The sequence below is a fragment of the Gasterosteus aculeatus genome, chromosome 18 (genome assembly GCF_964276395.1).
Source record: "Gasterosteus aculeatus chromosome 18, fGasAcu3.hap1.1, whole genome shotgun sequence".
Taxonomy (NCBI): Eukaryota; Metazoa; Chordata; class Actinopteri; order Perciformes; family Gasterosteidae; genus Gasterosteus; species Gasterosteus aculeatus.
The window spans coordinates 7,636,459-7,661,706 of record NC_135706.1 but is presented as its reverse complement, the minus strand read 5'-3'; the positions used below and the strand labels follow the sequence as shown (position 1 = coordinate 7,661,706).

Below are 25,248 nucleotides of genomic sequence, written 5' to 3'. Positions count from 1 at the left end.
GAGGTTACAAGTTTAACTGAAAAAAACTTTTCCATTCCCTCACTTTCCCCCTCTTCTACACTTCACAGCGAGCACACATATCAAAGATTTAAGTAGCCAAGAAAGTGTGTGTATCTGTGTGTGTGCGCGCTGTGTCCCTGAAAGGCGTCTGCACCTCACCCCGGGATACAGACCTGTAGCAGCATTCATATATAATACTTGTGGCCAAAGCTATTCGACACCTGTGTTTCATCGCAATCTGGCGGCGTCCATCCCTCGACGGTAGTCTCCAGGGGTTTCTGTGTGTCTGCGTGGCGTCTACTGGGAACCGCCGGTGGGCTGAAGCCTCAAATAATGAAAGGTATAAATCACAGCCACAAAGGTCATGAAGCTGCAGCCAACGACAAATCCACGCCGTTTTCTTGCGGTTCCGCTTGCCATCATCTCTCCACTCTACTCGCACGCACACACGATGAGCCGCAGCCACGGCCGGGCCGAGCCCGAACGAGAGCTCTTGCCTCTAGTTACGCCACGTTACGTTTCGTCTGGCACTGAGGAATATCTCCCAAAACTGGAGATGCTCGAATTGAGATAAGTGAAAGTTTGCGACGAGGACTGTGTATTGACTGAGAGGCTGCTATAGATGTTGGTACTTTGAGGGGTATTAATAAAAAACAAAATGATATATGTATAATATCATTGCAGAAGTGGTCACTTCCTACGCCAACTACTGTGCAGGTAATGGGATCCCAACTAGATAAAGCAAAAAATATATGCAACCACTTGGCCGTAGGTCCCAGTTGATATAGAAAAAAGAACGGCCATTTGAAATGCATAACGACGAATGAACGAAGTGCCGCAGCGACTCAAAGACAACAATGCGGCGGCGGTGAATAGACTCATGGCGGACCGACGCTGCACAAACAACAGAGTTGGCCAATGAACTACATTGCCCTTTTCAAGTAATGAGACCAATACATCCTCCCAATTTGAGCCCAAGGGGCGCTGGAGAGAAGGTGGTAGGCAATATGGGCCTTATTGAAAGGAAGAGCAAATCAATCTTAGGAAGTCCTCACGGAATGGATGACAATACTATATGAAACTGCTGTGAGCAGATAGGCTACATAACTTTTAAAGCATCCCTTGACTTTTAAAAAGCTCCCAGGTCCTGAAAATGGTTTAAAATAGCCTACCTACCTATCAACCCACCTGAATATATCCTTCTAAATTCAACTTTGACGTTTTAAGCAAATTCTTTTATCTCGCAAATAACCTGTAACTATGACAGAAAGAACAATGTAAATTGTGGAGGAGTACAACTCCATGGGAGCTACTATTGATAGCAACTAAAATGGAGAGATGCTTTCAGTTCATTAAAGTACATTTTAACACAAAAACAAGATGCCGAGAGGCAGAAACCAAGATGGAGCCGGACAAAATGCTGAACTCGTGTTCAAAACGGCCCTCCACAAAGACCTGAATGACTACATGGGGACTATAATATACATATAATATAATCATAACGTATATATGTCCACTTATTCAATACAGTCTATGTGGACAATAAAGGTTTCCTTCGTCAATTCATCTAAGAGAATTCATTGTGCAGGATTTAACTATAAGCATATGTCTCTTCGAGGCCTGTTGTTGGAGACCAATGGGGTAGAAGTATGCACTTGTATTGATCAGGTCGAAACCAGCTGAGAGGCAAATGGCTGTGAGGCAGTCGGTCAAAAGAAGAGGCGATTGACATGTGCACGTGTAATGAGAAGCGGTGTGCGGGGCTCCCTGGGTGATCGCCGTTTTAAGGGCTGCAGACGGCAATCCCCGTGACACTTTGACAGATGTGAGGCTTTGTTCCTCCCCAAGGGGCAGAAACGGAGAAAAGGCCTTTCAACGAGCGGCTCACCGCAGAGCTTTCTGCGCGATGCCCTCAGACCCGCAGCTCACGGCCAAAGAAAAGGGTCAAGCCGCTTCTTGACTACAGGCATCTGGAGCCTTTTAAACAATTAAGTGCGGGGGATGCATCTCTTAGAAGTCCAGCTCGACCCAGAGTGGTCGAGGATTGGAGAGAGGCGGGATTGGGGAAAACGAACGCAGGTTCCTGTCAGGTGTGTTTTCAGGAGTGTTCACTTGAGGGCCTGGGGGGGTAAATTCAATTTAGAGTGAAGGGATGAAATTGTTGAAGGGGGGAAATGAAGACGTTGTCGAGATCTTATCGCTGATTGGCCAAGAGACGTCACATCAAAGATGTTTTATTACGAAGATAACAACATCACCTTTTCTCCTTGTCTCACTCCAATTGCAGAACCCGGACAGTTGTTTTATTTTATTTAAATTGTACATGCAGGGTGACAAGCCCCTTCCTGGAAGACGCCTGCAGCGTATTATGTCTTTTTTCGAGGTTTATGTTACTTGCAGAGTCTGCCAAATGATACACACCACCAGTCCTCCTGAGGGAAATTATTGGTAACCGCGTCTTCACAGAGGTTAATTTCCATGATGACTGTAACGCGTTGCCAGCGCAGAGGGAGAAAATCGCACTAACTAGTGTGAGCTGCCTTTATCTAGAACGCCAGATGAAAGGATATTTGTTCTCGCTGCATTGCTCCACTGAAAAGTGGCTGGACAGAGAAAAGTAAATGGTACAGAAAAAGCAGGGGGGGGGGGGGCTTGTAATGACCATTGTTGGAACCCTGCATTATCATCACTCTCCACGGTTTCTCACAATACCAACAACCCTGCTGCCATGGCAACGCTGTGCCGGAAGAGAGGACGCCGGTGCTGCCGTTTCATGTTTTGCCCGCTTGAATTCGCCTCTGATCCATACTGCCGACGTGTGATCAGCCTTTTCGGGGAGGCAACGTGCTTGTTGACCCGGACCCCAATCCCGAGCCCACGCTGATGAGCGCAGGTGGACTCATCAGTCAGCTGGGCTGGCACCACTTCACCCATGGGCTGAACAACACAGCACAGCTGGGTTCATGTGATGTTATGTAACGCGGCACCACCCCCGCAGGCCTCGTTCACACCACCCCTCTCCTCCCACTCCGCCTCCCACTAGTGCAGCGCTGGCCATCGGCAGGCCGAGGTGCATTGTGATACAAGAGCGTTCCAGGTCTGACACAACCTGTGGGGCTATTTGTGGAGGATTCAGCTTTGGAAAATAAAAAGTATTAAAAAACGATGCATTGACGGGCAGCTTATTGTGTTTTGCCCCACAACATTTGCTTTGTGATTTCGATCAACTAAATAGAACAAATAAAAGGTAGTCATGTACTTTATTGAGTTGCGGTTTAACAGTAGCTGCTTTAAAATTCCTAAAAATGGTTCCAGGGTCGTATCCATCCTTAAACCTGCCCGGGATTCTGCCTTTACTTCTTGGACACAAAGTGTTACTAAGCAATGCTTGCTAAATGTGGAATTGCAACAGTTGCCTGGCAACATTAGCTTCTTGAATCGCATATGATGAGGCAAGGAGGACCCAGTGCGGCTTTGAGCTACAACCCTAGATACTCTTTTCATCCCCAGATACAGATTGTGATGTTTAAGTACAATCATTGTCTTCAAGTCACGTGATATCCCATCAGATCTTCACACGTGGCCTCTCCCAGTCATCGATATGATCCCTCCCAAAGCCACAGACCTGTCATTTATCAATTCTGTAAGCGTCAGCATACCCCGACTCGCTGCAAAGTACAAGCACCATGAAATACAGAAGAAGAGCAGCGGGTTTGAAGTGGGCTCCTTCCATTTGATACCTTCTCTACCACGGCATTTTTAAGATGTTAAAGATCCTCAGGAAGTCTCTTCAATAGATGAACAACCCCGTGGGCCCACGTTGAAGATGCTTTACTTCTAAACTGGCCTGCGGTGCAGTTACTAATGAAAAACAGCTTGCTTAAGCTTCCACAACTCTCGTCTGTTCCTCCTCTCGGCTGGACAGACCCAGCGGAGGCATTGGCTAGAAGCTTCCAAAACGCCACCGGAATGGATCAAAGCTCCGTGCGGGAAACAGCCTCCGATGACACTTTAAAAAGCCCTCCCGAACGCCACAGAGCAGAGCGCTCAATATGAGCGTCCGCGCGGACAGAAGCGGAGGAAACAGACGCGCTGGCAGGAGAGCAGCGAGGTCTCTCTGGAAGGCGAGATGGAGACTGGGTGGTGTTTTCATACAGCCAAAAAGAGACAGGTTACTGGCATGTGTCAAAAGAAACGGCGTGCAAACATTGGGATATTGTAGAATATTAAAAAAAACTACAATCTAAGACTGCTTTCAAGGGGAGCAACTCAGTTCTTCTTCAATTAGCATAATTTAATTAATCAATGAACTGCCCACAGTGAAAATGTTCCCCACAGAGTTTTCTCAGAGCCCAAGATGACATTTTGCTATATGAAGATAAAAGCAGCCTAATCAGAGAGGGTTTCAAATAGCTAGAAGAGCTTGAAAGAACATCAAAGATGATAACTATTTTAATTAATTAATATTTTGATTTATCAGTCTATTGACTTATAGATTTATCGCCTCATCGTTCTTTTAAACAAAAAAATAGAAATTACAACAGCAAAATACACATCTTTACTCTGACAGGCTGTGATTGGAAAGGCAAACAAATTGCATTTCCCATCAGTTTACAAGTGGGCTGTGCGATATATTGATATTAAATCAGGATATTGTGGTATACTTTTCCTGGGTTTAAAGGAACGTAATGTCATTTTCTGAATTTACCAGACTGCTCTAGCTATTCCGACATTTGCATTCAAGTCTGTACCCCCATTTGTGTAAACATATTTTGACAGCACCAATAGCCCGATTCTACAACATTCCCACCACCCAGGCTGTCTGAGCACAAGTTCAGCATAAAGCGAGGTTAGCATTGCATTCACCATCTGACGCCAATGCAACAAAGCCCAATGGGGAGGGCTTCTCTGCAGCAACACACCCCGGTTTGTGTGCATGCGTGTGTATCCCACAACATGCAATCCTGCTCCCACAAATAATCATTGATCAGTTAAACACTGAGTAAATATTTCAAAACCTCTGTAAACACACACAGACACACACACATCCACGTGGTTTGGGCACTGTGGTATGTAGATTTCATTGTTCTTTTCATGTTGAGCTTGGATGAAGTTCAAAACAATGAGGTCACCCCTTTGTTACACGCACAGCATTCCCACACACTGTGCAGCATTCCATTGAACATCCGGCTGAAAGCATGGCGGGATGATGCACTTTCACCAAACATTTTGGTCTTCACAAAGCCATGAGGCTGAGATCTTTTCAACCAAGCTAAACTTGACTTGACTGGTTCTCAAGGCCACATTCTCTCATAATGGCAAAGCATTCCCCTTCTGGGATGAGCAGTCAGCAGAGAGGACCATGAAGGGCCACTTTCCCGTTTTCATTTCTGCTCCAACCACCTGCAGGCCACATGTCGTGAACTGTGAGCTCATTTTTCTGTTTAAAGGGGAAAAAAGAAATCATCTGCAGTCCCATCTTCTACTGATTGTTTGTAGAACGGCACCATTGGAACGGACAACTTCAATGGGATTTTTTTCAGCATTGTCAGACATTTTCTAGATCAGATTTGATCCACAAATACAATCAAATGAAAATAAATAAGAAAAACAAAGTCCAGTCCTAAACATAGCCTAACAAGAGGAATTCACTGCTGTCATGATTCATCTCTGGCTTTGTGTCAGTAAATGGATCCGCGAGGCAGGAAAACTGTTGAGGGTTCAGCCAAAAGCTGCTGCTGCTCTCAGTGAATCAGGACGAATTTATGTGTTTGCCTCCCCGAGTAAAATCCAAGACCTCCTTGGAGCCCAAAATCCAACGGCAATATGACTTTCATTACGGGGACACACCAGAACGGTTTTCTCTTTGGCACCATGAGCCGCAGCCCTTTTCTTTTCTACATGAAATGAAATCTATGAGAATTCCCCCCTGCGTGCTTCATTATTCTACATTCCAAACGATTCATTTTGAAGAATCAGACTTTCATACCAACGTGCGATCACATAAATAGTTGATGCACTGTATACTGACTCAATTAGTAGCAGGAAGACGACCGGCACAAGAGTCGCTGTGAGCAAGCTAGCAACAACAAACATCCACCACAACGTCTGCCGCTTATTGTGCTCAAGGTCGTAGGAGGCCTTTAATGTTCTCCCAGCAAACATTCAGTGCACCCTGCAGCAAGTTAAACGAGCAAAACCATAAGCGGGGTAGAATACATTTAAGGATGTCAAACAAAGGCGATGGAACCGCATCGAGCGTCCTGATGAGGCAGCTTGGCTTCATCGGCCTGTGAGAGTTAAACTCTAATTGAATTATAACTTTGCTTAATCTTCCACAGGACAACAGAGAGCAGGTATGCTAATTGCAGCGCTGGTTGGCATCTCTCTCTGCGTTTCCAGTTTGACACACAGGTGGCACATAATCACTCTGGTGGAGGGTTGATGAGGAGCTTTGCTTACTGAGGACAGCGGTAGCGGTACCAACAAACCGCCCCAAACATTTGGTTTCGAAAGAGTCACTTAGTAAGTAAAGATTCTCTTGTCATAATATCTTAGGTACATCACCACGTCCATGCATAAATGTGTGTTTTAGTGTCCAGAAGCATGTGACAAGTGGCCACAAGATGATCCGTTTGGTTTGCTGTGGCTCAGTGGGTCTTTGACTTGCACGGCTAATTACAACACACTTAAATACATTTCATAGATGGGAAAACGACTCAAAAGGTGGTTTCGTTTAAAGCCCGACTTCTCTCTCGGAACCACTAATGCTTTGTCCACACCAAAAGCGAAGATAATTATTTTCGCATGAGTAGATTCCATGCAAAGTCAATGCAGACGCGAATGCTTCCAGGGGGACGCGAAAAAATATTTCAACTTCGGGGCCGTCGTGCGAAAGCCAATCAGCGTTGAGAGGCTCCGCTCGTCATCACCGGTGTCCTGCTGCCCAAGCGTGAATATGCTTTCTAAAACTGCCCCCGTAAGTTAGTTGGTGTCCAACACGTAGAGAGCAGAAATAGTGGTTATTTCCAAAGCGGACAGCGGAAGGGATAACCGTCTTTACAGAGATAAGCCACGCCCCCTTTCCGGCACAAATGAAAGAGAGGCGAATGAAAACGTCACATACAAACGGCAGCTACTTCAAAACCCTCAGACAGTTATATATTCTGCATGCATCACTTTTAAGAAAACTTACTGTCAACAGATGAAGGCCCTCCCAATGTTCAAGCAGCAACGGTTTCCTGCAGATGAGAGAGGTGGTGACGAGCAATAACCAGGAGGAGTTCCGTCCCGGGCCACTGGTCAGACTGACGTCAGAAGACCTACAAAATAAGGTAAGGAAATTGTACATTTTACAAAGCACAGACACAGCTTGGTCTAATTATTATGGATTAATTATAAATTGACTGAGCAAGAGCAAAACATCCAGCTTGATTACACTAATACTATTGAAATTATAATATTAACGTATAATGAATCCAGCGTTTACATATAAACACATCACCAACTCAAGAGGATGATTGGATTTTTGGTGCACTTCGTTTTCATTAATGTGAAGAAAGTAGTGAAGACTCACTGGCCAACCTGGACCGATAAAAGGAGAGATGTCTTACAACATGATGATTTACAACAGCAAAACAATAATATTGAATTCATTCAGTTACTCAGTCAGAGCCTCCGGTAAATGCATAAGACAGAAATTCTCTCATTACGTAATACAATTAACTATGCTCTTATTTCTTTCAATCCTTTTTAAGCGGAGTAACTCGGGCAACAAATCGGGTGGACGTCTCAGGCCATCCGAATGCTTGGATGACCACAAAGTCCCACGAGGACGCGTCAAATGTCCCAGGGGCATACGAGTGATATTAAATTAGCCATGCTCCTGGGTTAACTGGACCGATCTGGACAGAGTTTTAGTCAGTGCAAAAGTATAACAAGCCATTAATAATAATCCCCACTTTCCAGGAAGGTCTGTGAAAATGTCAGGTTTGTTCAAGAATCATTTTAAACACATCGCTGCACAACAAAAACAGCAGTTTGCTTATTCAAATGATTTTTATTTTTTAAATGTGTATCTGTTCACGTCTTCACTAAATTGCACTCCAACAGAACATTCATCGCCTGATGGAATGGCTCAAAAATATCTTGCAAATCTATTTTTCCTTAACTAAAATCTTTTCAATTAAAAAAGCTCCTCAGATCATAAAAAAGGCCCATAAGCATGCCGAAAAACAGGGAGAGTCGGGCTCCACTTAACAACAGTGCCTTTAACCTTTTTTCCGGGCCATCGTTGTGGACGCGTGAAGCCGCTTACAGTTCATCCTTCTGTGATAAAATGCTAAAACTCCTAAAAAAAGAGCCAAGCGCTTTGCATGCCGCCTGTTGATTAGCAAAGGTGGTTGACCAAGGGAGCACCACTTAGCTGACCTTCAGGCCGGAGCAGCTGTGAGGCCCTGTTTTGACCACAGCAACAGAGGCACTTTTTGTGAATGAGATGGGGGGTCGGGGAACGTGGCCTCATTGTTTCCCGGCGGTTATGTTCAAAACAAAAAAAATAACCATGAAAGACTAAACAGCGTATTTAATGGAGCGGCAGATCGCTTTGCACGAATACTTACACGATGGCGTGAACAGAATGAGGGCAACATGAAAATACTTGAAACCCGGTTCCAGACTCACAACAATCATTTCCACTTTTCATTTCCTGACAAACAGCCCAACTTGCATAAATTCCAGGTTGCAGCTCCGCACTTGCACGCTAACAAATTCCCCCACATAGCAGAGAGGGACGGCAACAATTTATTTTTGAAATCCAGTTGGTTCAGAAAAGCCCTTCTGCCGGCAACACCAGCGGGCCGACAGCGGCAGCGTCCTTTTCAAGCGAGACCGAAATCAGAGGAGCTCGCTCTGCTTGTAAACAGATGGCGAGGCAGTTGGTGGGAATTTTGGGAGCGTTGTCACCCGTGTCTGGGGATAAGATTTACAGCGCTCGTTTCATCGCGGTGTCGTCGGGAGGAAAACTTCCCACTAACCGCTCACGTCGCACACATTGATGCAGATTAGGAAGAGCGGCGCGTACGGCTTTGAGGGGGCCAGGAGAGCGATGTTATAACGGTCCTACAATCATTCAATAGCACAGTACTCCAAGATGCATTGATACATTACATCCCGCGAGTGGAATCACTGACTGAACATGTGCTGAATCAAACGCATCGATCTGAAACGCATTCATTCTGGATCGATGCTTTCACCTCGGGGGGGCCAGCATGAGAAAAGTTGCCCCGGTGCTTCTGTTAAGGTTAAGTTTCTGCTTTTTCCGTCTCATTTCAAAAGCTTAGGTGTTCTAGCTGGTAATAAAAAGGTCCACCCGGGCTTGAGCTTGAGAATTAGGATAGCTAGTGGACGCTAACAGTATTCATGCACGGTTCTCATAATATCCAGGCTGTTCTCGCTCTCGCGGCTCTCCATCTGTAGAGCGAGTTCCTTCTGTTTACTTCTGCGTGGATTAGCCGGCCTAGTCATTGTTTCATGGTGTTTTTATAGATTTGTTGTCCATCTGTCACAACTGAAATATGGCCTTTTTTAATACATAATCCATTCAGCTTTCACATGCTGTAATCCCATTTAACAGTCCTAATTACAGAGTTTTTTGTTAGGAGAAAGGGGCAAAACTCGCAAAGAGAAAGCGACCAAATGCAAGGAAGATTTAGTCCCTTCAAATTAACCGGGGCTTCTTGTGCCCTCGCTTTCCTTCTCTGCCATGAAAGGCCTCGACAGGGTTCCAGATTTATCCTCCGCAAAAGGACCATGGACCTCACATGTCAGAGAAAAGCCCACAATGGCTGCTCGTTGGAAGTGAAAACAATATGCTGGATCAACGCTGCATCAGGGTCCTCCAGAGTCAAGTATTTAAAAGTGACTGAGACAGTGTGTTTGCATCAAGACAACTACTAATAACAAGATTTGCTGTTTAAATTACAAACTCATTTCCATATCTTTGGAATTGTTTGCTTTTATAAAGATGACTGTAATACAGAATTTTGATGGTTAACAATGACTTTAGAGTGGTTTCTGGGACGGTGGTTTAAGGAAATGTTCTGGCACATTGTAGAACAGCTACATATTCCATCAAATAATCTGTAGCTGCCAAAATGGATTGATAATAATGGGCAATAAGTACCGGTGGCAAAATAACTGATGATCTCCCGTCAATAATATAAACAGGAAATATTTCTCACCTTCCATGAAAACTTTCAACATAGGATTTTCTCTCTGGTAAAAGGCCTCTGCGATGAACAGAAGGTTTTGCGGCACGAATGGTCATTCATTTCAGTTTACCCGCGACCTCTTTGTCCAGGGGACACAAAACAGAAGTAATGTGGGACCGTCACAAAACAGCACGAAGACCAACGCAATTAAAAAGAACATATTCCAACAATGTCATCCGTTAAAAATCATACTTCATGATGTCTCTTACTAGTGATTCAATGCAGAGATACAGATACAGAACAGGTGCAAAGTAGCATATGTAAGTAAAGCAGGTCATAAACACAGCGATCAACTTTTTCCATCCGCCTACTGCGTTTGTATGATCGTGGTTTAAATATTTTCACTCCAGTGAAAGAACCCCCCAAATAAAAAACATACAATAAAATAAATATAAATCAAAATATTTTCAACTTGAACGGGAAAAAATAGTTTATTTACATCCTTGTTGGTTCAATCCTAAGCATCTTTTTAAGGCCTGTCGGGAGCAGCGTCCTTATTTTCCGCGTACGTTGCCGTCATCCTGCTTTCAGCATCACCAGTTTGTTCACAGGAGAGTCGTCCCTCCGAAGGGGAACTTGTGCCTTCCATCATCAGACATGTTCTCAATGTGTTATGGCAACCTGTTTGTAATGCAAAGTATGCTTGTAATGGTCAGTACTAATCAAGGTATCAGAGTGGTCCTGTTTCTGTGATTGCAGCGTTCAACATAAGACTTTTCTAAAATTAAAAAGTGGGGGGGGTGGTTTCATGTCATGGTGTTTTCTATTTAGGGAAAATTGCCAGATTCATAGGGGAACTATTAAATCATTCTGCCCTGTTCAGTATCCACAGTATCCGTGATGCGACTCTCAAGGCTGAGGATCTACTTACGGTTAATAAGCGTTTGTTGATGTGGTATTTCATGAGGCGGCCTACTCAAAGTGAGACCTTACACGGGGGGAAGCCACATTCCAATCCCCAGCGTGTTGGGAGACAGAAACACACGGGAGAGGTGTGGGGGCGGAAAAGGGAGAAAAACAGACGGACGGATAAGGCGAGGGCTCCTGACAAAAATGACGAGAATGTCAAGAGTCTTTCCGCAACAGGAAGGAAGCAAGACGAGAGGAAAAGGCACTGCCGGCAGGCGGGAGGGAGGGAGGTGGAAGTCGTGGGAGGTGGAGAGCAAAGAAGTAGCGACAGAAGTAAGACAGAGGGGGAGGCCGAGATGATGGAGAGTAGTCACCAGCCGGGCATGGTGGTGGTGGTGTCGCAGGTGGGACCCCGTTTTCAGCTCCTCTCAGCACAGCGCAGGGCCTTTAGACGGCGAGCGTGCAGGCTGCCCGGCTTTGAGATTGAAATGTCCTCTTTCTCTGTGCGTGCTGCCAAGAAGCCGAGGCTGCACATTAGAGGGTTCCGACCGCATCCACGATCACAGTGCATCTGATTCCCATTCAAAAGCTCAACATTTTTTTGTTTTTTGTTTGCAAGCCCCGACTAAAGAAAAGCTTCCTCTGAACCCCCCACCCCCCCACAATGAAAGACCCTGCTGTGATCACGCCGGAGGGGGCTGAAGCCCCTTTCCGAAGCTAACTTTCAGCTAACCCCTGGAACACAAGGCTTCGGCCACTTTACATCCCAAAAGCCCTTTCAAAAAAGGCGCTTAGCTGCCCACCAGTGACCGTGATGAGGTTTCCTTTCCCCCCGTCTCCCCTTTAACAACAAGAACAGCGAAAAAAAGAAATCTACGGATACGGTGTCTCACAATAACGTGTGCGCCGCCACCTACTCACTTGGTTTCAACGGCCTAGTTAACATTGTAGAAGAAACAGCCTCCAGATCCGCTCAGCCTCGGTATACACGAGCACCACCGAGGGAGGGCTGGTGGCCTGAGCGATGTTTGAGTGCCGCTCTAACACATGAGCGTTTTTGGGGGGCTGGAAAGAAGGGACAGGGTGGGGGGGGGTCCGCACAGCGGCTGCAGTTCACAAAGAAAAGCAGACAAAGCAGTTGCAATGCTCTACCGGGGGGGAGAACGAATCTATAATGCCGCCGTTGTTTTTCAGGTTTGGAATCTGACACCCCCCGTCATCCAATGAATAGAGATGAGATGTCTCTGGCGTGTCCATTTGGGACTTGTCATTGGAGGAAGCAATGTGTTTCTGTGTGTGTGTGTGTGTGTCTGTAAGCCCCCTGGGAGGCTGATGCGGGTAGCCTGGGGAGACAAACTCCACAGGTTGAGAAGGCAGAAGTAGTAAGACAGTATCTGCAGCTGGGGGGGGGGCAATAAGGGTCCCGCAGGGTGTGATTAGGGCAGAGAGCTTCTACACATGGACTAAGTGCTTTAACCTGACTTATACTTAACTTGTTTATTCTGTGGCCATGTCCTTGCGGGGCACTTTCATCACTTAAATGTAGCACCGTTACATCACTGCTCAAATCTCTGTAGACGGCCATTTTGATTAATGAGACACTGGGCAGAAATGATACCTCAACTTGACATTTGATTTCATTCATTGAGTTCCTAGGCAAGTGCACTGTTTTCTTCTGAAACCGATTACGCACAATTGATAACATTTCAATAACAAAAAGAAGTCTGGTTTGCAGAGAGGGAACTCATGAACTTTCCCTGCAAAAAAAACAACAACAACAACAACACACGATCGCACCAAACAACCAACTACCCGTGCAGATGAGAGCAACGCACGACAGCAAACTGCGCTGCAGCGGTTCAGGGCTTTTGCACGCAGAGCTTTACAGAAGAAAAGAAGTGTCGTCGTTTACAAGCAAACACGGGGACAGTGAACCCACAGGAACGACCGCAGCCAGCCGTCCCACTTCCACTGTCTTTAACCAGACAACAATTACCTTTATCTGATTATCTGATGGCCGTTCCGCAGCGTTTCCCGGTCTCCCTGAGAGCCGCGGTGCCTGGCACTCAAACTGCCCGGTGGACCGCAAACGCTTACGACGCGCTCGATGAAAGAGATGCTTAACATGCAGATGTGAGCCAGAAAACAAGCGTGAGACGTGACGCTCGCTAAACTTTTTTTTTTAGTGTAGCCCCCCCCCCCCCTTCTCTTCTCCCCCCTCCTCCTCCCCACAAACGGGTTCACCTGAATGCCCCGCGCGCACGGACGTTACATTCAACCCAAGATGGACACAAAGACGACGAAGCGCTTAAGTCACAACTTGACTGTTCAGCCCGAACTAACGGCGTTGATGCCGCCCGTGTGTCCGTCGGGAGAGAACCACCGGAGGAGAGAGCGCGCTCACCTTTATCAACGTCCACCTTGTCTTCTTGAGAGGACAAATAACGTTGTCGCGGGCCAGTCCCCGGGAGACACAAACCGTCACGGCCCGATAAAGATAACAACAAACAAAAAAAGGAGCAGGCATGAAGGCTTCGTGGCAGAAACCCGGTGAAATCTCTCCACCTCTCTGACTGTTGTTGTCCGTGCCGACCGCCTCTCGGTTTGTTCAAATCAGAAGTTCATCTAAACTTGCAGCGTCGACGATGAGGTCACCGCCTCTCACGCTCCTCTGGGTCGTAGTCTCGCGATACTGAGTCGGAGAACTCCCATGAGAACACCGCGCGGTCTCGCGAGAGTGCAAGAAAACCGGAGTGGACGGGCAGAAGGCTGATGGGAGGATGGGAAGAGGAAGTGTTGCTCTGGCAACATGTTTTTTTTCAATGACGGCTTTTCTCCTCGAGAAACTGGTGCTGAATGCAGCACATGATGAAATTCCGGTAGCTGCTATCGCATCTATTGCAAAACCACTGGACAGCCAATCAGAAGCGACTAGCTGGAAGTCTGTTGAATGGAATTCAGTGTCCAATGACAAGACGACGCTGTTTCGTGACATTATGACATCATAAGAAGACCCAGTTATATTACCTTCCACCGCCACAGAGTTTAAAACAGTCCAGTGTCCAATGTTAATTCACAGTAGTTTTCACCCAAAACAAGATTGTTCAACATGTTCCAATATGCACCACCTTTTCTTGACCTGTTTGGTTTGCACCAAAGCGACCTGAGATGTTTGAATTCTTTGACCACTACTTACTAGCTTTCATGTCGCGCTTGTACTGTAAAATGATCAAATCAGAATGAACTCACTGGCTGGAAATGTCGGAAACAGCCGAGTTAAAAGTATTAATGACGTGAATAATGTTAGGGCAGTGATGACGCATGTAGTGAATGCATGTCAGAAGACTGATAACAAATTAATGCCGTAGGCCAAGTGTCGCAAATTCCACCTGCTTGCTTTCCTTAAATTTATTAATCATTTCAGCATTCATTTGAATTAGATAAGAGAAACGGCAGTGCCCTAATTAAGGCAGCTCAGCTACCAGTGTACGGAGTGAGTGAATAGCATTGAAATCACTGGAATTAATCTTTCTCTCCCAATTAATCATCTGCAGATAGTTTCAACCTTGTTATCTGTATTCTCTTCATGCAAAGTCTGTCCATCTTTCCATCCTTATAATATTACATTTGGTCAGATTCTCATCTGTTCACTCATCCTTATCCCATTTACCTCTGCTTTCCTTTCATTTCCACTTTCCATCCATGCAACCATTATTCTAAAATGTCATCCAGGATTACATAACAATCTAATAAAGACAAAGGAGAAGAGATTACCGTCATTAAAACCTCTCTATTCCTGTAGCTCTGTGGCTCCTAACACCACCCACTGCATTCTGTCACGGGCGGATATTTGTGTGGGTGGTTTGAATTGTTCTCTGGTGAAAAACTGCTCCCCCAGGATCAGCTCAAGTAGTTTAATTGGGTTTAAATTCCGTATGGATTTAAAGCATAGAGCACCAACGATAAATGGCAGAGAAACTTTACTGTTTGTTATGCCAATAAAATAATGAGCCATCAGCCACTTGGGGAGCGGAAAATAATGTCAACTTCAAAACACTTTATTAATCCAGTAGTGGAATTAGGAGGTTTATACTGCCTAAAAAGTGTCCCTTGTATTTCTTTTTATTTTATTAGAGCACTATAACGGGGTCTCTTTTAACCTCCCCAAACTACAGCTTCTTGATTATTGGATTAAAAAGTGAATGGCTCATTGATAAGACCCTGTGCAGCGCAGAGGCAGACTATGCAGCCTTTAATAAACTGACTTCTGAGGAGGAGGAACGCCTGTGTATGTGTATGTGTGTGTGTGTGTGTGTGTGTGTGTGTGTGTGTGTGTGTGTGTGTGTGTGTGTGTGTGTGTGTGTGTGTGTGTGTGTGTGTCCTTCTTGTGTTTGCCAATGATGCAACAAACACTTCACCAGCTGCGGACATTTGTGACTCTCATAACTCACTTTCTACCTGATTTTCCCTGAGGGGTAAACATAGTAATGAAATTATTTTCATATATAAACAGACGACTATACAGTGGGTGCTAGTAATCTTTATATTCCTGCATTCTTCATTCCTACGAATCCTCATAGCATACTGTTTTTGCATTTGATCAAACTGTGCACAACAACTACATTTAGTTTCAGGGGTTTTGACAATCATGATAAAGGATTCAAATCTGGTTATCAACTTCAATTCAAATTTAAAAACCATGACACAGCCTCCATTTCCATTACGGGGCTTCCCTTTGCACTGCATCTTAGCTTGTACCGCCATGTTCATCTTTGATGGTCTCTCTTGGGAGTATGCTGGACTCAGCTATGGGTAAACAAAGGATGTCAACGAGGGAGGCGGCTTTTTGAAGCTCAGTCTTTGACCCTCACTTTTACAGCACGCTCTTCACATCGCACCATCAAACGTTATGCCATCACATCTGACGGTGACTCTGCAGCAGCCAACTATTGCATTACCTCTGAGATGTATTAAGATGTCAAGTAGTGAAGGCAGACGTGGTGCGACCAACTATTGGATGCATGGCCGCAGTAACCCAGAGAAGGAGAGCGCTGGAATTGCCGGCCTCTGTTGCCCCTGGAAGCAGCGGAATGACAAGAATGGGCCCCATTCACAAAGTTCCTCTCAAGCGGCGCTCCTACAATAATAGAGATTGACATGAAGAAAGGGGACAAGTTGTTTTCACACACACTGGCTCTTTGTCCCGTTTTCTAAGGGGGCATTATGCAGACAGTGTGCTCTTAAAATAGACATCATTTGATGCGCTTGTTTTTTTGTACGTGGAGACCACGGGGCCCTGATTGGAGTGTGTGTGCAATTAGTGTTTTATTGAGCATTGTTATGATGAGAGTAAACTGTCGTGCTGCGGGATTGGCAGACACTTTAGGATGAACAGGGGGAGAGCAGCAAACAATATTCAGGCCAATCAGCAATTAAGAAAGAAAGTAAATTCTTGGAGATGGGCGATTTTTGGTATCTTGTCATCTTGACGTTGCTATGCGCCACGCAGGCCGAGAAGACACAAAGATCATGAGCACCAAAACACAAAGTACAACCAAGGCTGACGGAGTCATTTTTTTCCCAGATACGTCGCTGTAAACCGAAGTGTTGGACGAGGGATTGATTTGATCCGAAGGTGGCGACGGCTGAAGGTGAAACGATGGATGGGCGTTGGTTGAAGGGGGCACGTCATCACGAGGCCATGGATGTGGTTGAGAGCAAAGCCGTGGAACTGGAATCGGCTTGAAGCAGTTTGAGGCAGTCAAGCAAACCACTTCATCATCACAAGCCCCACGCAATCGGCTTTATTTGAACACGCCTTCAGGTCTTGTCAGCCATGCTGAATGCCAGTAGCTAATACAAACATAGCAAGGACAAGACCTAGGAACTGTGAATCATCAATTATTTACGATGTGTATATTCTATGGGTGCAGCTTCAACTGTATGCCAGAAGCATATCTAGAGGCAGACTGTACCTTCATCCACATTTTTTTGTTCATGAAGTGCACCTGGTTTTTTCCTAAAGCCACTTTGTAAAAGTCTCTCTCCACAGTTCTTCACATGTTCAGTCTTTCATCGACCACGGCGACGGGCAGGTCTCTCTCGTGGGAATGCGAGTTACGTGCCGGCTCCAACAAACGACCAGATATGTATTTCATAATACATATATATATATAAAGGAAAGCATGCTGATAGAGATGATATTTGTATATAGTGTTCTCCATTTCTGCAGGTGACTCTGAGGACTAACATCCAAGCTGCCAGTTAAAAGCCGCGCTGCACTGTGAGCCTCGCAAGCTCAGCCTCCCTTTTGGTGAGTGCAGGAATGCAGAGAATTGTTTTAAATATTTGTTGGAAAAGGCAGAGGAATCGACAGAATTAGAGTACAAAATACCCCCCCCCCCCCATTTGGCACAGCACGCACACACACACACCTCCCCAACTACTGCGCTGGAGCAGTGTGACTCACTGGTGTGAAACACAGCGGAGAGGTGGGAGGATGACGTCACAGCACCCAGCAGCAGAACAAGTATATCTCTATAGAAATATATATATATATATATATATATATATATATATATATACGTATACACACTCCTCCTCTGCCACCTCCCAATAGCACTTTGCCCTGCAACATCACTTCCTCACCAGAAATCACGTTGGTTGTCGTACGGAGCCATTGGAGTAATGTTTTTTATCCCAGACATGATGAGGGAGCCGGGGGGAGGAGGCAAGTCAATGGTTGGATAAGATACTGACACGCTCTGATTGGATTTGGGGGCCGAGGTCAAAAAAAAATTGATGATAGAAAGAAGAAGGTACCATCCACCTCAGATGTTCAACCCCTGCTGCGTAGGCCGGTAGCTTCTGTGACGACAGCACGAGTCGAAAGGAAGTGTGATTAATTATCAAACAGGAATCCTTTCCCTCCTGAACACTGCGCGCAAACGCACATGCTCAGTGTTTCCAACATGGTTGACAGAAAGGAGGCAGGATTCAAGGTTGATCCGTGAGACAAAATGCTGATGCAGGGATTCACCAACAAAAACGCCATTTACCATTTTCCCGACGAGCTTTTTGTCTTCCTTAGCTGATTGAAAATAGACAAAAACACGCTTGAGTCATGCAAAACATGGTCGCTTTCAACAAGACAATCTCAGCTCAAGTCAATGTCGTAGCTTATCCGAAGCGTTTTATCATTTATTCATTTGCTTTACAGAAATTGCTTAGTTATCATGGAATTACAGTGGTACAAAATCCCATACGATCAAAACAATGATTTGGAAGGTGCTCCGAAGCTCTCTAGAGAAAAGGGGAACTGCAAAGCTGAGTGGGCTCTTTGGCTACGAGCGACTCTTTTCACAGTCGATCCCTTTAAAATACTGACGAGGGCGGCTTTAAAGGGCTCTGTGTTTATGTTGGAACTAAAGCATAACGTGCACTCACGCGGCGCTCCCTGTGATGTGATGCTGTCAGTCAGGTGTGTTTTATTCTGACAATGATGGGACGAGAGAAGGGACTCATTTGAATTCAGTGTTTCTTTGAGTCCCCTGGTTCTTAGTTTGTCATCCCACATGGAATCGCATATGCTCGGAAATAACAACGTCATGCATGACTGTTTTTTGCTTTTGGTGTCAGTATCAAGGAGTAAAGATTTATTTTGGGCAGCAGTAGCCAAATTATAGGGAGATATCAGAGCATCGTTGGCCCTGATTTGGACTCTTGGTTATGAGTCGAAACAATTATTATAATTATAATTATTATATAATTATTATTATACGTGGACAGAGGCTAAAAAGAGGAAATATAGAATGAGGGGGTGATCCTTTCACAATACAAATATTGTCATTTGATCAATTGTTTATATAAAATTATTCAGTAGGTATTGTAGTTTCTTCAAGCAGTAGCAGAGCGTAAACGTTGAGTTGACGCATGTTCCTATTTATTTGGTCACATATCTCACATCGCTTCGCTCAGTTTGTGAAAGCCAACTGTCTTTTATTTATGCAATGTTCTCAAAATACAGCTGCCTTTCTTCCGTGAGTATCACCGTACCACTATACAAAACGTATATGTCACAATATTATCATACACAAACAAATGCAACGTGATCTCCAATACCTGTTCGTAAAAATGTATACGAAAACCTAACTGGCGGGGGTTAACCACGCCCCTTGAGTAAACAACATGCCGGACCATGTCGGATTCTTGAGTGAACGTCTCTCCGCCATGTTCGATCGGGGTGCAGGTCCCATTCACTTTGAATAGGGTGACGTCATCAGTTGCAGTCCGTATTTATTTTGTATGTATCACTACGAAATTTGTATGTTCAAGATTTGAGGGGGGAGATCGGGCTGAACAAATGACAGTCATCCCCACAACGGTGAAATTAGCCACACACATAAACATCTGATTAACTGAACGTGCAAATGCAACACACTACACATTTTGGCTCCTACAACACTGGACCCTAACCGTTTTGACAATAAACATTGTAAACAATTAACTAACTTAAATAAACAGGGAGCCAGGTTATGAGAGTTGGATGCAGGTAGCTTTGTAATGGGCCGATGCAAAACACTAGTCTTTGTCTTTATGCAGACCTGACGGACATGTCCTTTGTGGTCTGGAAGTGCCTTAATGACCTTCCCCATGACCCAAGAGTTTCTTGGCGCTGAGTCATCCACTAGAAGAACAATATCGCCCAGAACGAAATTCCTCGATGGTCTTAACCATCTTTGCCGCTCCTCAAGCTGTGGCAAATATTCCCTTGTCCAGCGTTTCCAAAATAAATTGGCCATGTATTGGACATGTTTCCATCTTCGTCGAGTGTAGAGATCATCACGGTCGAATAGTCCAGGTGATAATGCAGGTTTGCCCTTTAGCAGCAAGAGATGGTTTGGCGTTAGGGCTTCCAAATCGTTTAGATCGTTAGATGCTCTTGTGATTGGTCTACTGTTAGGGTTCATTAATTAATCTAAATTAATCTTCTAGATGTGTGAATATCTGAAAATATGATATGCAATATTTGTTATCCTGAGATAAACTGCATGAATCCCCTTATGCTAAAGGCTCAAGGGGAAAGCACTGAATATGAACTGCACACTTAAAGCTTTGATGACAACATGAAAGTCGAGCAGATTGTCTTTTGATTTTGGAGGGAGACGTTTCTGAAGTAGCCCCGCCCTCCTTTGTTTTTTACACTGTTGAGAAGGAAAGATGGAGATGGTTCAAGAACAAAAAGAGCCTTTTAAAAAGCACAGTGCAACCACAGGACGCCCGAGAAGACGGAGGACAGAATGAGTCAATGTAAGATCTGTCTGTCCAACCACCTACACTGCTACATCTGAATGTGTGATTTTCAGTCTATTTTCTCCACAGATTTCCTGGCTCCCTCGGAGCATAAAGTTACAGCTCCAGTTGGGACGGAGTCAGTGGCCAGAACACTGGGAAGTGGAGGGGGGGGGGGGGTTGTGTCTGGCTTAGCATGGTGCTACAGCAGTTAATTTAAACTGCCAGGTATTTCGGGATTAGGAGTGGGAGTGTAGAGAGGGCCACTCTGAGCATGAAGTTGTCATCTTGTGCGAACGCTTTATTGTGCAGATTGTGACTCTAAATGTACAGTGGAATTTGTTTAATGATTTCTTACGATTGGACACTGAGATATTGGTATGTAGTCAATAGGCCAACATGTGATTATTTCTTGTTTTCATTTTTTCCTGTGGTCACAGATATTATTTTGGCACAGCAGGTTTATTATTCTTACATACAAAAGAATTATTTCATGATGAAATATATATTTCAATAGCAAAATGGCCTGTCTCCAAACACTTGCAATGACAGAATGATTAGTCAAATCTTGGGAAAACAGCCATGAAGCAACAACAACTTTATGAAGAGATAAGAAACTGTTTTATTGTGAAAATGTAAAGCTGCAACAATCAACACTTTTTATATTAACAATGAATTAAATGACTGAGTGAAACAATTGGGTGTTTTTAGTCTATTTAATCTGATTGTTTTTGTCCACTGTCGTCAATGGCTCCACTACTTTTCAGCCGTGCAAAGGTGTCGGGGGAACCGACGTCCACACGGCCTGTGCACCAGGCAGAAGGACTTCGCAGCTATCCTGATGCAAAGTGCATGGAGAACAAAAGCTGAAGAAAAAGCTGCAGGAAGGGGACGAATGTTGGTCAAGTTGCATGCAGTTCCAAATGTATGCTAATCTTGCTCTGTCTTCCTAACTAGTGATCGCTAACCAGGCAAATAGCTCTGGTTCCGAAAAGTGAGCGTCCACTGTAATGGATGGTAGTGGGAAATGTATAAACAATGGTTAGATTTGTGCAACTTTATGGAAATGATGAACCGTTTCAAAACTACAAAATGCACGAGTGATTCTTTCACTGAGTTACAGCAGCTTGACAAACAGCGGCTGGCCTGAAAGCGATGTCACCACTTCTGGATTTAAATTGATTTATTATTTATTTATTATTTCTGGATTAACCATGCACATTGTATGTCTCGTGTTCAAGTCCAGGTGCCAGCGGTGGCCAGGGGAACTTCTTTGGTGACAGAATTTTGAATCGAATGGATGGCGTTGTGTGCACAGGAACAAACCTGCTCTCTGTAGTCTTCACTTTTTTGCTTTTCTGTCTTTCTTCTTCTGCTTTCCCACACACAGTCACAGTTTTACACCCAAACAAACACTATATATATATATATATATACACACACACACACGCACCATGTGGCCGAATGTCAGACAGCTGCATAACCTGGTGTAATGGGTTTGGGGGATTGTGTTTCAGAAAATTATGATGATGAAGAGGATGGTGATGATGTGTGGGAGCTACGTGTCAGTGTGCGTGTTGACTTGTTATTCTGTACGTGTGTCCGTGTGTCAGCCGTGTGACAGATACTGAGCTGTCATATCTGACAACAGTTCAGCATTCATATTCATCATTATGATAATTACAAGAGATTTTAATGACTTTGCCACATTAACAACTCCGATGAGGTGATATTTAAAAGCTTTGCAGCTTTTTTTTGGTAATTCTCACAGAGAAAACACCAACACTGACGACTAATTATAAATACTACTATGAGGTTTCTGTGTAAACTTCATCATGTGAAGGGAACTTTGCGGTCAGGTTTTAAAGGGGTTTTAAAGTGTCCATTCGTTTGTCTAAAGTATGGAAGTTACATTAATAAAGGTGCCCACCAGATGGCAATAGCATAGTCTTGTAGTACCAGTGGTTAGGGTTGTAAATGTTTCTTTTGTAACTCTGTGAGTGACTAATAATTGGCACTATAAACACATAAAGTGTTCTTTTATAGTGTAAGGCACTTAAACAAACAGACAAAAAAAATCAAATCTAGTCGGCCAATGAGGAAGTAATGAAAGTTTTGAGAATCTGCATCTATCCACCATATTATATTCATCTATATGATGAAACACCATCGGGTGTGAGTTCACCACGATGTTAAAACACTCAGTGCCTTTGTGTTACACAAGGAAATAAGTACCGGGAATACTGGGTATCGGCATAACCAGATATTACCATTCCACACTGTGCACAGATCACAACTGTTTTGAATAGCATTTAGTAATAAGTGGCGAATTAAAAAAAATGTAGCCAAATGTTTTTTAGTGATAGGGATTCTGTTTAGGTCTCAAACAGCCAACTCTGGTCAAATGCTATTCTTGCATGGCCAGTTAACGATTAACTTCATTGAAGCTGCACTAAAACAAAGGAAAGAAGAGTCAACTTGCATGCAAAACCCTCAATTGTCCCCTTTTATGTAAGAGGTGGATGGGGAACCTTACTGGACTCTGACAAAACGGCAAGAAAAGGACCACCAAGTAAATGTCTTCAAAGGGAAAGGAGGGCATTTCAGACCAGAATATCACTGTGCACTTTTTTTTTTTGATACCACCCTCTAGTACATTAAATGAATACCCAATACCTTCATAGTTCTACTAACATATAATGTTTTGAAAAACCTGGTATGTACAATGCAATGAGCAGTTTTTAAACTCGTTGTGCTATATATTTTCATAGACACAGATAACATAAAAAAGCTCATCATCTTGCAACAGGAAAGTTGAATATCTTGTGCGGTCTTACGTAGATGATATTACAAGCTGCAAAATAATGTATTTACTTACCCGATAAATATTATTGTCTGCATATATTTAGAATCCTTTCATTGCCTTAAATGGAGTAACTGCACGTGCAATTAGAACCAAAAACCCAAAATAAGAAACGTGAGCATTATTTAACAGAACGACGCTCCAGTGTGTGAGCTCTTTTCACAATGCACGTAGCACCCTCTTGTGGCCGAGTTCTTACACTACATCTAACGCATTGACCAATAGAAAAGGCGGTGGCTGCAGCTTCATAGAATATACTCCTACATAGAAAGGAAAACACGGATAGGTTGAATGAAGGCCGAATTGAACCGCCTTGTTGATTTGAAAGGCAACAGGCCCCATGATCAATATAAGAGATTGGAAAACAAAATACTACATTGTGGAAAATTTCAAGTGGTTCAGTGGTCGATAATTCATTCTCCATTTTCAAACACAGTATGAAACGATTCTGCAATCGTATCTTTGTGTTAAGTCCTTTTGGCTGTATCTCGATTGCAGAATATGTAGAGGACATGGAAATGTATTTGGTTACATTATAGACAACGAGTGAACTCAGCCGGAGACAATAAACATTCTGTCCCACCGAGGGAAACCTTGACATTTGAAGCTTCCGCTGGTTACTCTGCATTTGTCACAGCCAACATCGGCGTCAGAGAAAGAGCTACCGAGTCCAATCGATTCATATCAGAACTGTTGTTTGTGGGGGGGGGGGGGGGGGCGTCTCTGCAGAAACAGCTGAGCTATTGGCGGCCTGGTAAGTTTCAGAGCTCTTCAAAAACAAGCTGGAGTCAAGGAGAGACTCGACGGCTTGCACTGCACTGACTCCACAGTGTAAGGCCTCGTTTAAGTGGTGATGCAGCCTTTGCCTAGAGAGCATTGAGACTAGGGCTGCAACAAACGATTATTTTTTCAATTAATTGGTCGATTATTTCTTCAATGAATCAGATTAAAAAAACAGCATTAAAAAGTTTAATTTCAAACCCTTTATTCTAAAACAGAACTGCAAATTCACATTGCAAAAATACAGGTTGCTCCTTGAACACAATAATTTATTAAAAAATAAAATAAAAATATAAATCAGAAAATGTAACAGGATTTGTTTTAACGTCAGAACTTGTTCTCTATACTACACTCACACAGTCTCCCTCACAAACACACCCCCATGTTCACTTGAAGCTTATTCATTGAATAATTACCATCGGGCTGTGGCTCCTAGTTGGCCTGCAGGCAAGGTGGTGGGTGGGACGCCGCTTGTCAGCTAGGGGTCCTAGACAGCGGCCTGTTCTGATGTCTGACTGTGCCACTGGCGGCAGGCCTATTGGTCAGCCTGGAGGTGGGGGGCCCCACCCCACCCCACCCCCACCACTAAACATGTTCAATGAAATGTCCGACGCACGTCATTATTGCGTCTCGGGCCGCTCCGAAAATGGTATTCAAACGAGTGTTACAGTTTCAGCTGGTGTTGATGATGATTCGTTCTACCGTATTAGTAATAGTGTAATCATTTGTATTTACCTGTACTATCCAGGCCAGATGCCTTGTTGTTAGATGTTAGTTAGACGAACAGTTGGATGACGGGTTGTACAGAATCTGTTGAATGAAAACCACAACAGCGCTGGTGAGGGCAGGTGTCTCAGTCTCGCGGCCGCATCCTGCCCGCCGCAGGTGTCCGACTAGTTTCCTCGTCTCAGATCGGTGATATCGTTGAACACCGCCGTCATATTGACTTTGAATTTCGCGGGGATTAGCCTTACAACGTAGCTGGCGTAGTGACGTATTCAATCAATTCTGACCTGGGGCCTGTTGATTGCTGAGACCAGCTACGTAACAGAGCTACGACCGATTTTTAATTAGCATCAAAGGATTCTTTCTTTCGGAATAGCATTTTGTTGTGCTTGGCTTGGCTCCTTGGTCAAAGCAATGCAAATGTGTGTACATTATTTCTTCGGCTTGTTATTACATTAATGCAGTAAC

General features: G+C 44.3%; 1 protein-coding gene across 5 annotated transcripts in view; it reads right to left on the bottom strand.

Moving 5' to 3' along the window:
- Nucleotides 1-13,800, bottom strand: part of sipa1l1 (signal-induced proliferation-associated 1 like 1) — a 62,259-nt gene extending 48,459 nt beyond the window's left edge. For 4 of the 5 annotated variants that reach the window (XM_078093069.1, XM_078093068.1, XM_078093070.1 and 1 more), the window contains exons 1-2: nucleotides 13,525-13,800; nucleotides 7,196-7,322 (exon numbers count right to left, since the gene is read on the bottom strand). The gene's annotated coding sequence lies outside the window, so the exon portion shown is untranslated. Of the gene's footprint in view, nucleotides 1-7,195; nucleotides 7,323-13,524 lie in introns of those variants that run through there. The other variant, XM_040160286.2, reaches the window with a different exon arrangement.
- Between the last annotated feature and the right edge of the window lie 11,448 nt (nucleotides 13,801-25,248).